This window comes from Protopterus annectens, chromosome 4.part0 (assembly GCF_019279795.1).
Source record: "Protopterus annectens isolate FY-2018-M chromosome 4.part0, PAN1.0, whole genome shotgun sequence".
In the NCBI taxonomy this organism is placed as follows: Eukaryota; Metazoa; Chordata; order Ceratodontiformes; family Protopteridae; genus Protopterus; species Protopterus annectens.
In genome coordinates, this window is record NC_056733.1 from 1,821,232,417 (window position 1) to 1,821,244,701 (window position 12,285).

Here is a 12,285-nt window from a genome sequence, read left to right on the forward strand (position 1 = left end):
TTCTGTAAACATATATTACAGCAGAGTAAATTTATTCATCCAGTTACTGGAAAGAATTTTTGTTCAACTCCTTTGTGACATGTATTACAGAAAATATTGTTTAACAGGCAGTTTGCGATGTATGCCCTGGATTCTGTGTAGGTAAAAGTAATAGAAGACTAAAATATAGAATTTCAGAGCGCTTATCATATATTAGGCGAAAAGTGTTGACTAACTCGATCGCCAAGCATGTAGTAGATATAGGAGTGCAACATACTTTTAAGTTTAGGGTTATACAAAATATTAGGTCTGATTTGAGAGGGGGGGATCTTCGTTTAGAAACAGAAGTTGCAGAATTAAATTGGATTATTCACTTGAATGCTGATAAAGAACCTGGACTGAATTAAGCAGTTAGTATTAAACTATTGTTAAAAAAGAAACATATGAATTTATAGATATGTAGATGGCTGTACCATATATATTTGTGTTTTATTTATATGCACATACATATGCTTAATAGTTTTAATTATTTATTTTGTAATAATAGTTAGTATTTTAAATGTTTTATTAGTGTTTATAAAGAGAGTATACATCTTTAAAGCAGGGACATCTTTTATCATGTGACTTGGATTGATGTATTTCAAACTGATGTGATCAAACTGTGATGTATGTATTGAGAAAGGGTGTTTTACCTGAAAGCTTTGGTTATTATAGTTAGGAATAATAAATTATGCTGGTGTTCATAAGCACCAACTTTTGACTTTTTTCTACATGCATTCCCAAATCCATGGCTAGCGAATCAACTTTTAGGAGCATTTTATTGATGACATAGATAGCCAAGGTTGCTGACTTCCCTAAAGGTAACGTAATGTAATTCTTGGCACTGAGTCTTAAGCAACGGCTTTTCCACTAAGCATTTTGTCTGTGTTAGACCTTTCTTTAGGGTGTTCTCATTTTGGAGTGATTCAATGACTGCTCCCAGTCTGCAGTCATCTGTGAACTTGGTCAGCAAGAGACCATTGACATTGGCTTTGATTTCAGAAAGTAGATGCCAAAGAGGAGCAGGCCCAGCACAGAGTCATGAGGGACTCCACTGGTGACTGCCCTCATTGTGGAGGTGGCCTCAATGATCCTAACCTTTTGAGTCCTACCCATGAGACAGCTAGCTATCCAGCATGTTATAAACGGGTTTATGCCTAGTTCTTTAAGTTTGTTGACAATGCCCGTGTTGGGTATTGTATCAAATGCTTTAGCCAGATCTAGGTAAGCAATATGCACTGCTTTACCCTCATCCATTGCCTTACTGAACTTTTCAAAGTAGTCTGCCAGGTTCTGTAAGCATGACCTTCCTTTGACAAAGCTAAACTGGAATGGATCCAGTGTCTGGAGGTCTCCTATGTCATTGCTGGTAATTTCCATGATAATTCTTTCCATGACTTTGCAAATAAGACTAGTCAGACTTATGGGTCTGTAGTTTCCAGGATCAGCTGAAAGTCCTCCCTTATGAATGGGAAATGACCATAGCAGTTCTTCATTCTCATGGCACAAAGTTTTTTTTAAGACTATAGTTAAAAAGTGAATCCAGGCATCCTGTTAAGTCATATTTTAAACTTTTCAGGAAGCATCCCAGGATGTTATCAGGGTCCATTGAGACTGCATTCTTGGCTTTAGTGAGTGCAGCCAGTACATGCCCCCTAGTTATAGCTGGAGAGGTTATGTTTGAGATTATTTCTTGGGGTATGGTTGGGTAAGAGGGGGGTAAACTTCAAACTGAATTTGTCCACTGACAAGTTAATTACATCTCCAGGCTTGGCAAATGTGGCTCCATTAACCACCAGTTCAACACATTGCTGTGTACTGCCCTTGATGTTTCTTACATAGCTGAAGAGGGCCTGTTGGATCTGATGTTATCCTTTTCATTCTTCCTTAACATATGGATCCAGATCTCACTCAGCTGTATATTCCAAACTTTGGATCCAGCTCACAAGCTGATACCTCTACCCATAATGTTCTATTCCATCCACATTACCTCAGATCTCGTTTGCCTCCTTCTCGAACAGATGCAGGTTCCACTCTTGAGCAGTATTACAGATATTTTCATGAGTTACTTAATTTTTGGATATACTTATAACTTATTTTAGTTTAGATTATCTATCCTCCCTCCTAATTTTTTCGCAGGACATTAGGACTTTCTGCCTCTTATTTCTTACTGTTCTCAATAAATAATATTTCTTTATTACCATTGTTGGTATATCTGCTTAACTTTTTCACCCCAGGGTATTTCCTTAGATTACCATCACTGGTAATTAAAGCCCTTTTTCTTTCCTTTCATATATTAAAAAAAAGATATTTTCTTGTAGTTTATTCATGTTGTTCTTCCTTTTTTAGATAGTAACATGTCATATAAACAAACAGGTTTTAAGAAATGCACTTCTTATGGGCATAAAATCCCAAATTCAGATGCCTCCAAGGAGTGTGCACTGTTTTGGGGCAGGCGCTTGACACTGCTTGTAAGATCTGCACCACCTTTAACACAAGGGCCCTGTTAGATGTAAAACTTATTCTAAGGGGACTTCTCCCTACTACATCATTTTCAGGGGTTCAACCCCCCCTCTAAAACTAGTAAATCTGCTCCTCTGGTGCACAGAAAATGCTCCCCTCTAAAGTCCCTCAGATCTTCATCGGAGCCTCTGTTAAAAAGCAGAAAAACTTTGGATCTGACACTATCGGTTCCAAAGACTCGACAGTCAGATCCAAAACCATCAGATCCTTAGGCTTCAGCTTCTACAGTTATTACAATAAGTCCTACCGTACCACCCTTGTATCCTAGGTCCTTGGATCTGAAACCAGATACTTTATATAGGAGTCTTACTCCAGAATTTGCTTTTAAGCCAGTTTCACCAACTCTGCCTTCTCAATTGCTTCAGACTCCAAAGAAGCATTCAAGGCCCCCATCCAGTACTTCCTCTAGGTCCTCCAGAAGCTTATTGGAAGCAGATGTGGATAGGATGATGCAAAACCTTCTCAGAGCTCAGATCCAGATGAGGTTCTTACCAGCTATTGGATCTGTAAGTATATCTACCACATCAAAAAACATCTTATCTACTTCTCCACTCTATCCAGTGGTTTTGGAGTCCCAGGATCCGAAATCCCTGAGAGGTCAGGTGCCAGATCCAAGGAAAGCTTTTTCCTCCACTCAGACTATATCCTTGGCTAGTTCTACTCCAATAACCTCGGATCAGGGCATATCTTGGAGTTGAATTCTCAGCACTGGATTAGAGGGGATAAATCTGGCTCTGGTTTTGTCAGATCCATCCCTTCCCTTCAGAACCTCACCACTGGACAGCTCAGATCTGGTTCCACTCCTAAGGCATGGATCCAGGGTAGGTCTAGACCTACTTTCTTCTGGAGTTTCAGCTCAGAAAAGGCAGGTTGAGGCCCCTCTGGGTCCATTGGCTTTTGGGGTAGTGGGAAAGGAGGTTTTCTCTCCAAAGAGAACTGCCATCTAATTTTTTTATTTCAATAATTTTTATTTTTGTTTTACATTTGCAAAAACCATAACCATTCCATATTTACAAAATGACCATATTTGCATGTTATACATTGGGGATAAAGTAGAAACATGTAGGTCATACAACATACCTAATTACAATAGATACAAAGATGCTTTCCCAATTAATGTCATTAGTCTAAAAACAGCACATACAAAAATGATACTTCATCCATAGTTAAGCTGTGTACTCGTGGGAATACTTCCAGTTCATAAGATATGGTGTACCTGGTGCTTTATGCTAATAAGATGTTATAGGACTGTTCCCAGATTGCTCGGACTTTCATATTTTAGTTTCTTTTGTCCAATACTATTTTATGTGCTAGTATATGTTTAATAGCAGTTTTTTTGAATTCCTCCCAAGAGATACTTACAGGATCTAACCATTTGCGAGCTATATATAGTCCATCTCATTTTTTTTTTATTCTACCCCTTTTCTCTCATCAGTTCTGAGCTCTGAACTGATCAGACCTATTCCAGACGGTTCCAATATGTGTCCAACCAGTTCCAGTAGAGAAACTTCCCCTATCTTCCAACACCTCACGTGAACACCATACAGAGGAGGTGCACTGGAAGAGAACATGCAAAAGGAGACACATTGACTCCCTGATGGGGTCTCTCATGGAGGATATTGATTTTTATGAAGGAAATAGGTCTTCCAGATCACCATCAGATGACATCTCCTTTGGAGATATTTTAAAAATCCTAAAACAAAATGATGGCTAGTCTTCCCAAAACCCCTCACCAGAACAATCAGTATTTTTGGAGGCTTTTGGTTCTGGCCCATCTACGTCCTGGGTTATCCCCTGTAGATTAACTTATCAATTTGGTTTCACACTGGGCTTGGAAGAAACCAGATACCATCAGATTCCCAAAAGACCTGACAAATTTCTAGCCCCATCAACAGATAGATCCCACTGGAGCAAAAGCGTCCCAGTTGATACTATGGTGGTGGCAACAGCCACGAAGAAAGAGCTAGCAAAACAGAGCTCATCTGTCCATCCACCAAACAGAAAGTCTAGAGCATTCGACAGATTTGGAAAGTGAGTCTTTGCCTTGGCAACCTTTGCCCTGAGGTCACTAAACTACCTGGCCCATTTACTATACTTCAGAGAGATTTGACTGAAGAGCTTTCAAATACTCTCTCGGAGTCCATGTCTGCTGAGGACTTCAAAAGAACATCCTTGCAAGTGGGCCACCCTCTTATCCATATCAAATGCTTTGATGAGGTTGATCTCTCAAACAGCTGAAGGTACCTCATGAGCAGCCAGTTCAGGCATTGCCATAAGGAGACCTACCTGGATGTGGCTATGCTACTTTGTGGAGCCTTTTAAGACATCCTTATCAATGCCCCATTTGATGGCACTTCCTTGTTAGAGCTATCAGTAAAAGAGATGCCTACCCACAGCGAACAAGATGAAAAGACTGTCTGCCTTGGAAATCATGTTTTCTACACCTGAATGAACCTTTTATAGGAATCAGAGAGATGGTGGGAAGATGTGGTTCTGAAAATCTCAGGGACCTTTCCAAGATCCACATGATGATAATTCCCCCCCCCAGAGGCAGAACAGATTTTAATGGTCAACTTCTCCATAGAGGTAGAGATGGTCTACAGAATCAGGGCTTCAGGGATTATTTTCCAGACAGGCCCTTTCAGCACACCTGAAGTGCTGCCTGACTGTCCAATTCTGGAGGTAGTCGGTGGGTCAATTGTCCTTGCACCCAAATGGCTGGGCAAGTGTAACACATAATTCATGGGTACTAAGAATAATATTCAGAGGTTATTCCATACTATTTTCCTTCTCCCATCCACAAAAGGAAGAAGCTTCCTGACATTCTACCCAGTCAAAGGAAGGAAAAAGCACAAGAAATCCAAAAGCTGCTAGACAAGACAGTCATCCAAAAGGTCCCACCAGACCAAATAGGATTTATAACTTATTCACACTTCTTTTTAATGCAATGAAAACAGGGGACCTCAGACCCATTTTGGATATAAACAAAATGAATGAGTATGTGAAGAAAGCAAAGTTCCAAATGGTCATGGTACAGTCCGTGCTACCTTTTCTTTACAAGGATGATTGCATTTGCTCAACAGATCTTCAGGATGCATACTATCATATCATATCATATCAAAATAGACAGGTGAGCCAGAAGACATTTACACTTTCTGCTGGGAGCCAGTCATTACCAATTCAGAGCCCTACCCTTTGGACTCACCACAGCCCCCAGCATGTTTACTAAATGCATGACAGTGGTGGCAGCTCATTTGATACTGAAATGATTCCAAGTGTTTCCATAGCTAGATGGCTGGCTCCTCACCACCCTCTCCAAACATCTACTTCTGTATGCCAGGGACTATTTGCTCCAGATTTGGAAATCCCAGGGTATAACAATAAATCATGCCAAGTCAAACCTAACACCAGCCCAGAGTCTGGAGTTCATTAGTACAGTTCTAGATACAACACAAGTAGCATCTCTACCTCCTCATTGTATTTCCACTATCAGAAGACAGATTTATCTTCTCTTTTCCCATCCATTTCCTTCAGCAAGGTCAGTACTTTAAGAACTAGGTTCCATGGCAGCAGCCATATTACTTGTTAGAGTATATTAAGGTTGAAAGTAATTCTGCTACAAATATGCAAAATAAAATAAGGTATAAAATAAAGCTTGCTTAAATGTAGAAATAGAGTTTAGCGTTATGTAATTAGCATCCATACTAAATGACTGTGCCTTGAAAAATAAGGAATCTGCTTAATGGACATGTTTCCTTACAGACTCAGCAAAAATGTAAAAAAAAACAATTCTGTATGCATTTCACACTGTCAGCAAGGAAGTTGACCTGCTTCCTTAAAGAATGGACATGCTTTTAACAGAAAAACAATCTGTATGTGTTTGTCATATGTTTCCTAAAGACATGTTTTTTTATACTGTCAAGCAAGGAAGTTTGAATGGACATGCTTTTATCAAGACAGCATCTTCCCACAAGATATTTTCTTAAAGACAATATCAGCATTGTTTCTCTACAGGATGGAAAACAAGTCTATTACATGCTTTCCTGCACTCATCAGCAAACAGATGTTTCCATACAAAGTCCAAAATAGAATACCAAGAAGAAAAATAGGATCTAAAAACACTATAGAAAGGCTGTAGCAGATGAAGGTGTTAGAGGTATTTTGGTAGGAACACACTTGTTCCGAGGTAATGTACAGGAGAATTATCTTCTATGCTGATCGAGAAGTAAAGTGGTACAGTGTAACTAAAGCTGCAATGGTAGTCCTTGTGGTTTGTTATAAGAATAAGTTACTTATTAGTTGCTGCTCTTAAAGTAACAGAGTGTTGTGCTGCAAAGTATATTCTTTCATCAGTGTAAATTATGCAACTTTCTGTGTGCAACAGACTATGAATGCAACTATAACTAGACTTTGATTTCAGCAAAACCCAGCCAACAACACTTAGTGTCTTAAAGAAGACTTCGGTTCCAGCACAGTAAGCAGCACCTTGATAATTAATTTTTCAATGGTGAGCCTAGCATGCATTCAGAAACAGGGGGAGTGATGCCTGAGTGAAGTTGCAGTAACTAACATCTGTACATATGTGTAAATCCTAAACAGAAATACTCCAGCTTGCAGCAGTAAAGTACCACAGACGTCTGAATCCAGATTGAGCCTGCAGTGCAGGAAAGTCGCAGTGGCATAAATTCTCCAAGAAAGGTGAACAGCAACTTTTCACAGCAGCTCACTGCCTGCTGTGTTTCACCAGCTTCTCGAGTGACTCTGAAAAATTTCCAGCCATTTGCAACAGCCAGATCAGCTGTTTTCTTGCTAGGTGGTAAGACTTTTTTCTGTGTCACATTTTTAGAGTGGATGCTATTAGACAGAATTCAAGCAGGTGTAAGCCAAGCTTTACTCAATGTAGCAGAGCAACCAGATGAAATATGGAGTAAACTGCAATGTTGGTATACACAGCACATTAGTAAATGTAAAACCTTATTAGGGCAAGTTGACATATAGGCATTATGCAAGTGGGTTGTAAAATTTGATTGGTATCTGCAACAAAAAAATGAAGCACATCAGAGTAAATGTTTATTGTGTGACTCAACAGAAACTGCATTTTGTGTGCCATGCCATAAAAAGTATTGCATGCTATTGCTCAAAAATAGACTGTAAAGATGAACCTTTTCATGATAAGGGTAATGTGTTTCCATTATATTCAGATGTTGAACAGTTATGTCCTGTCACCATATGTGAAAGGTTAATTTCAAAGTTACAACAACAGTCAAATCAGTTATTGACAGAAACTCTAGCACATTTTGTTACAAAAGAATGTAATAAACTTCTAAAAGACAGACAAAATGAGTTCAGAAATTCTACACAAGTTATACACACATTTTTTCAAAAGTCCATAGGAGTTTTAGATTCAGCAGAACAGGTTACTGAAAAGTATCAGGAAGACTGTGTAGAATTACAGGAAACTCTTGAACAACAGTTACAGGATAAAGAAAATAAATTAGCTGAACTGACATAGGCTGACTTCCTGCATACAACAGCTGAGCTTTAAAAACATTGCAACAGAGAAGGAAACTACAGCTGAGCTATACAAAAGAAATATATTTTACAATATACCTGTGTTTTGAAAATGGTTAAACATACATGGTAGGATCTGATGTATGGACAAATCATTCCCAAATGTTTTAATTTCATTCAATTAAAGCAAGACAGTTATCAGTACTACAGTAAAGTAGAACATATGACTGCCATTCTCATAGCACAGTCAAAGGTAAATAAAACAATTCTAGTGCATAAAAATAACAGCAAAGATCTGAAGTTACAAGACTGACATGCATGTATTTTCTTTTCATCTAAAGTACATCTGTTAAAATGCACAAGAATGAAAGGCAGACAACAGCAAATATAAATAATGTAAATATAAACATGTTAGTTAAGCTAATATCTATTTTGTTTTTTACAGTTTTTTTTTATAATTGTATAGTAACACCATACCAAACAGTTAAAGCTCTGATAGACAATTTTAAAAAGAAATAAATCACAGATGGTATTAGTCAAGCAGTTTTTTGTAAAATGAAAGGCAGGGCAGTTAAATAAAAATACTGAAATCCAAGTTAAAAAAATATGTAAGCTAATTGTAAAAGAATATCTATTTATGTAGTATAAATGCATAGTTATGCAAATCACAAATATAATTCTACAACTGCATTCTTATATCAAGCTGCAAGTGTATTAAATGATTAACAGAAAAATGCTAAAAGGGTTTACTATAGTCTACAGGGTCTAAAATGTGAGCTCATACCGTCCCAGGTTAAAAGAATAGTTACAGGAAATATTGGGCAGATAAGGTAAAAAACAAGACTGATTGCCAGACAAGTGGCTTGAGTTTTTCTAAAACATTATTGTTATTAAAACATAATTGTTAAATGTTCACATGCAGCACTATTTGGTAATTGTAATAAAATGTCACAATTGTGCATACATGTCATTAATAATCTGAATGCAGGTAAATGTTAAAAGTAAAAAACCTCAATTACATCAAGTACAGCCAGCAAACGGGCCATAGTATACATGCAGTTCAAATAAATTATGCAAGAGAGTATAAATACCTACTAGTAGTAGTAAACAGCAAAAGCTTTATAAAAAATGGATCAAATCTGACAAGGATCCACAATTTGTTAGTAACCTAATAAAGCAAATAAACAATACTGCAATACTACAGGGGGGGGTACTTTCTCAGTTTTGCACTGACTGTATAAGCAGTACTGCAGAAGGGTCTAAAATAGAGCTGCAGGAAGAAAAATAATATCTCATTCCGTCTTGACAATGCCCTTTTAGGGGGAGGGGAAAACAGGTATTAGTATATTAGAAATACAGGTAAACAGATTAAACCTGACAGGACAAGATATTTTACAAGTTGCTAATAGCTATCATGCTAGTTATTATTGTATTGCTTAGTATTAAATTGTATTTGCAACCTGTTAAACTGTAAAGCTATACAAGAGATGGCTTAAAATTGCTTTATTGAAGCTATACAAGAGAGAGAGTAAAAATATGTGAAAAAATTAGCAAGACTGGTCACTATTTTGTAATATATTTTTGGCAAGACAGTGTTTGTATGCAAAAAGCATGAATATTTCTAATTGCTCAGTATGTACTTTAATACCATACCTCTGGTGGCAATTCCACTAGATACTTTAAAAGAGACATAAGAATTTTCCAAGATTTTGCTTGATGTTAATGTTACTAAATTTGTAAGATTGGACTAAATGTACTTTGCAGTCTTTGTATGTACAAATACAAAATAATTCAGTGTAAATAAAATTAATGGTAATAACTATGTGTGAAAAAAACATGTTTAAAAAAATGGGTCCAGGGTACCTTCTATATTGAAATGCATGAGTAGCAAACAGTCTGTGTAGATATATACTGTATAGGACACATTGTAATGTAACAAGTTCAAAAGTAATTTTATCACTAGCTGTAACTTTATTACTGTTTTTTGGACCATTTTATCCATACCAGTATTGGTTACCCCAGTTAGAGAAAAACTATATTAAAATATTGTACACATACAGCTAATGGACTAATATGTACATAGCATTCTTTAGTGTATAAATCATGTTTTTTTTTAATCCTCAAGTATTAAATATACTGAAATAATTACATTCAAATATTTATTATCTAAGCCCAGTTCAGTACTTTACCAAGGTGTTTAATATGTTCACTTCACTGTCAACTAAAGTTAATGGGCAGTTCAGAAATATGACCATAATGTTATGGTTAAAATGACATTAAAACTGTATATGTTTAGCAAAATAATGCTTGCAGTAACACATAGTACACGGTTCTTATCTCTTATAGATATTAGTCTATCTCTAATCTTTTGGTATAAAATGATTAATAAATGTAAACAGTTAATTCAACAGTTGCAAAGAGTTAATGAAAGAGTTCTAAGTCACAAATTACATTCTGTGATTGCAAAAGAATAAATTAATCAAGTTAAAAAATAAAACTAAAGCAGACACAGCCCATAACTGGTGAAATATTTTCACAGAATGATCTGCAAAAAAAGTTGTTACATACATTCAGTTTTGGTAGTAATATGTTTATATCATTGTATTAACTATGTAAAAATGCATTTGACTTCTTGTTGCATCAAAAAAGAAAGGTTTTGTTTCCCATAATCTGACCAAAAATACATATCTGTTTAAAATGTTTTGAGTTTGTTTTAAAATTAAAGAGAGGGAACTGTTAGAGTATATTAAGGTTGAAAATAATTCTGCTACAAATATGCAAAATAAATAAGGTATAAAATAAAGCGTACTTAAATGTAGAAATCGAGTTCAACAATATGTAATTAGCATCCATACTAAATGACTGTGCCTTGAAAAATAAGGAATCTGCTTAATGGACATGTTTCCTTACAGACTCAGCAAAAATGTAAAAACAAACAATTCTGTACGCATTTCACACTATCAGCAAGGAAGATGACGTGCTTCTTTAAAGAATGGGCATGCTTTTAACAGAAAAACAATCTGTACTTGTTTCTGTCCTACGTTTCCTTAAAGACATGTTTTCTTATACAGTCAAGCAAAGAAGTTTGAATGGACATGCTTTTATCAAGTCAGCATCTTCCCACAAGATGTTTCCTTAAAGACACTGTCAGCATTGTTTCTCTATGGGATGGAAAACAATTCTATTACATGCTTTCCTCCCATCATCATCAAACAGATGTTTCCATACAAAGTCCAAAATAGAATACCAAGAAGAAAAACAGGATCTAAAAATACTATAAAAAGACTGTAGCAGATGAAATTGTTAGTGGTATTTTGGTGGAAACACACTTGTTCTGAGGTAATGTACAGGATAATTATCTTCTTTGCTGATCGAGAAGTAAAGTGGTACAGTGCAACTAAAGCTACAACAGTAGTCCATGTGGTGTGTTATAAGAATAAGTTATTTATTAGTTGCTGCTCTTAATGTAACAGAATGTTGTGCTGCAAAGTATATTCTTTCATCAGTGTACATTCTGCAAGTTTCTGTGTGCAACAAACTGTGAATGCAATTATAACTAGACTTTGATTTCGGCAGAACCCAGCCAACAAGACTTAGTGTCTTAAGAAGACTTTGGTTCCAGCACAGTAAGCAGCACCTTGATAATTAATTTTTCAGTACTACTTCCTTTGGCACATTTCTTTATGCAGGTTCCCTAATGGGCTCTAGCTGTGCAGTGGTCCATTCCGTATCAACCCCTATCCCTTCCAGTTAAGCTTACTCCAATTTGCAAATACATCCACTGGTGGATACAATCGGATAATCTTCATCTAGGCAGACCTTTTGTTCTACCAACCCCAATGGCCACAGTGACCACAGATGCTTTTCGACTAGGGTGGGGTACATTTCCTGGGAAGAGACCAAGTTGTATATCAATGTTCAAGAGATGAGTGTAGTCCTACTAGTGGTCTCCTCCTAGGGATAATTGCAATTCAAACCAACATGTCTGTAGTCTGGTACATCAACAAACAAGGAGGAAGTCAATCTTATCCTCTTTGCAGAAAGGCCATGACAGTATGGGAATGGGTGACCTCATCAGACCACTTTCTAATTGCAATGCACATTACAGAGAAAACCAACGTGCTAGCAGACAAACTAAGCAGATCCATTGTGATGCCTTATGAATGGTCTCTCAGTCAATCTGTGGTGGAGATGATTTTCCAGCATTGGGGCTGACCTTGCTGCGACCTCTTT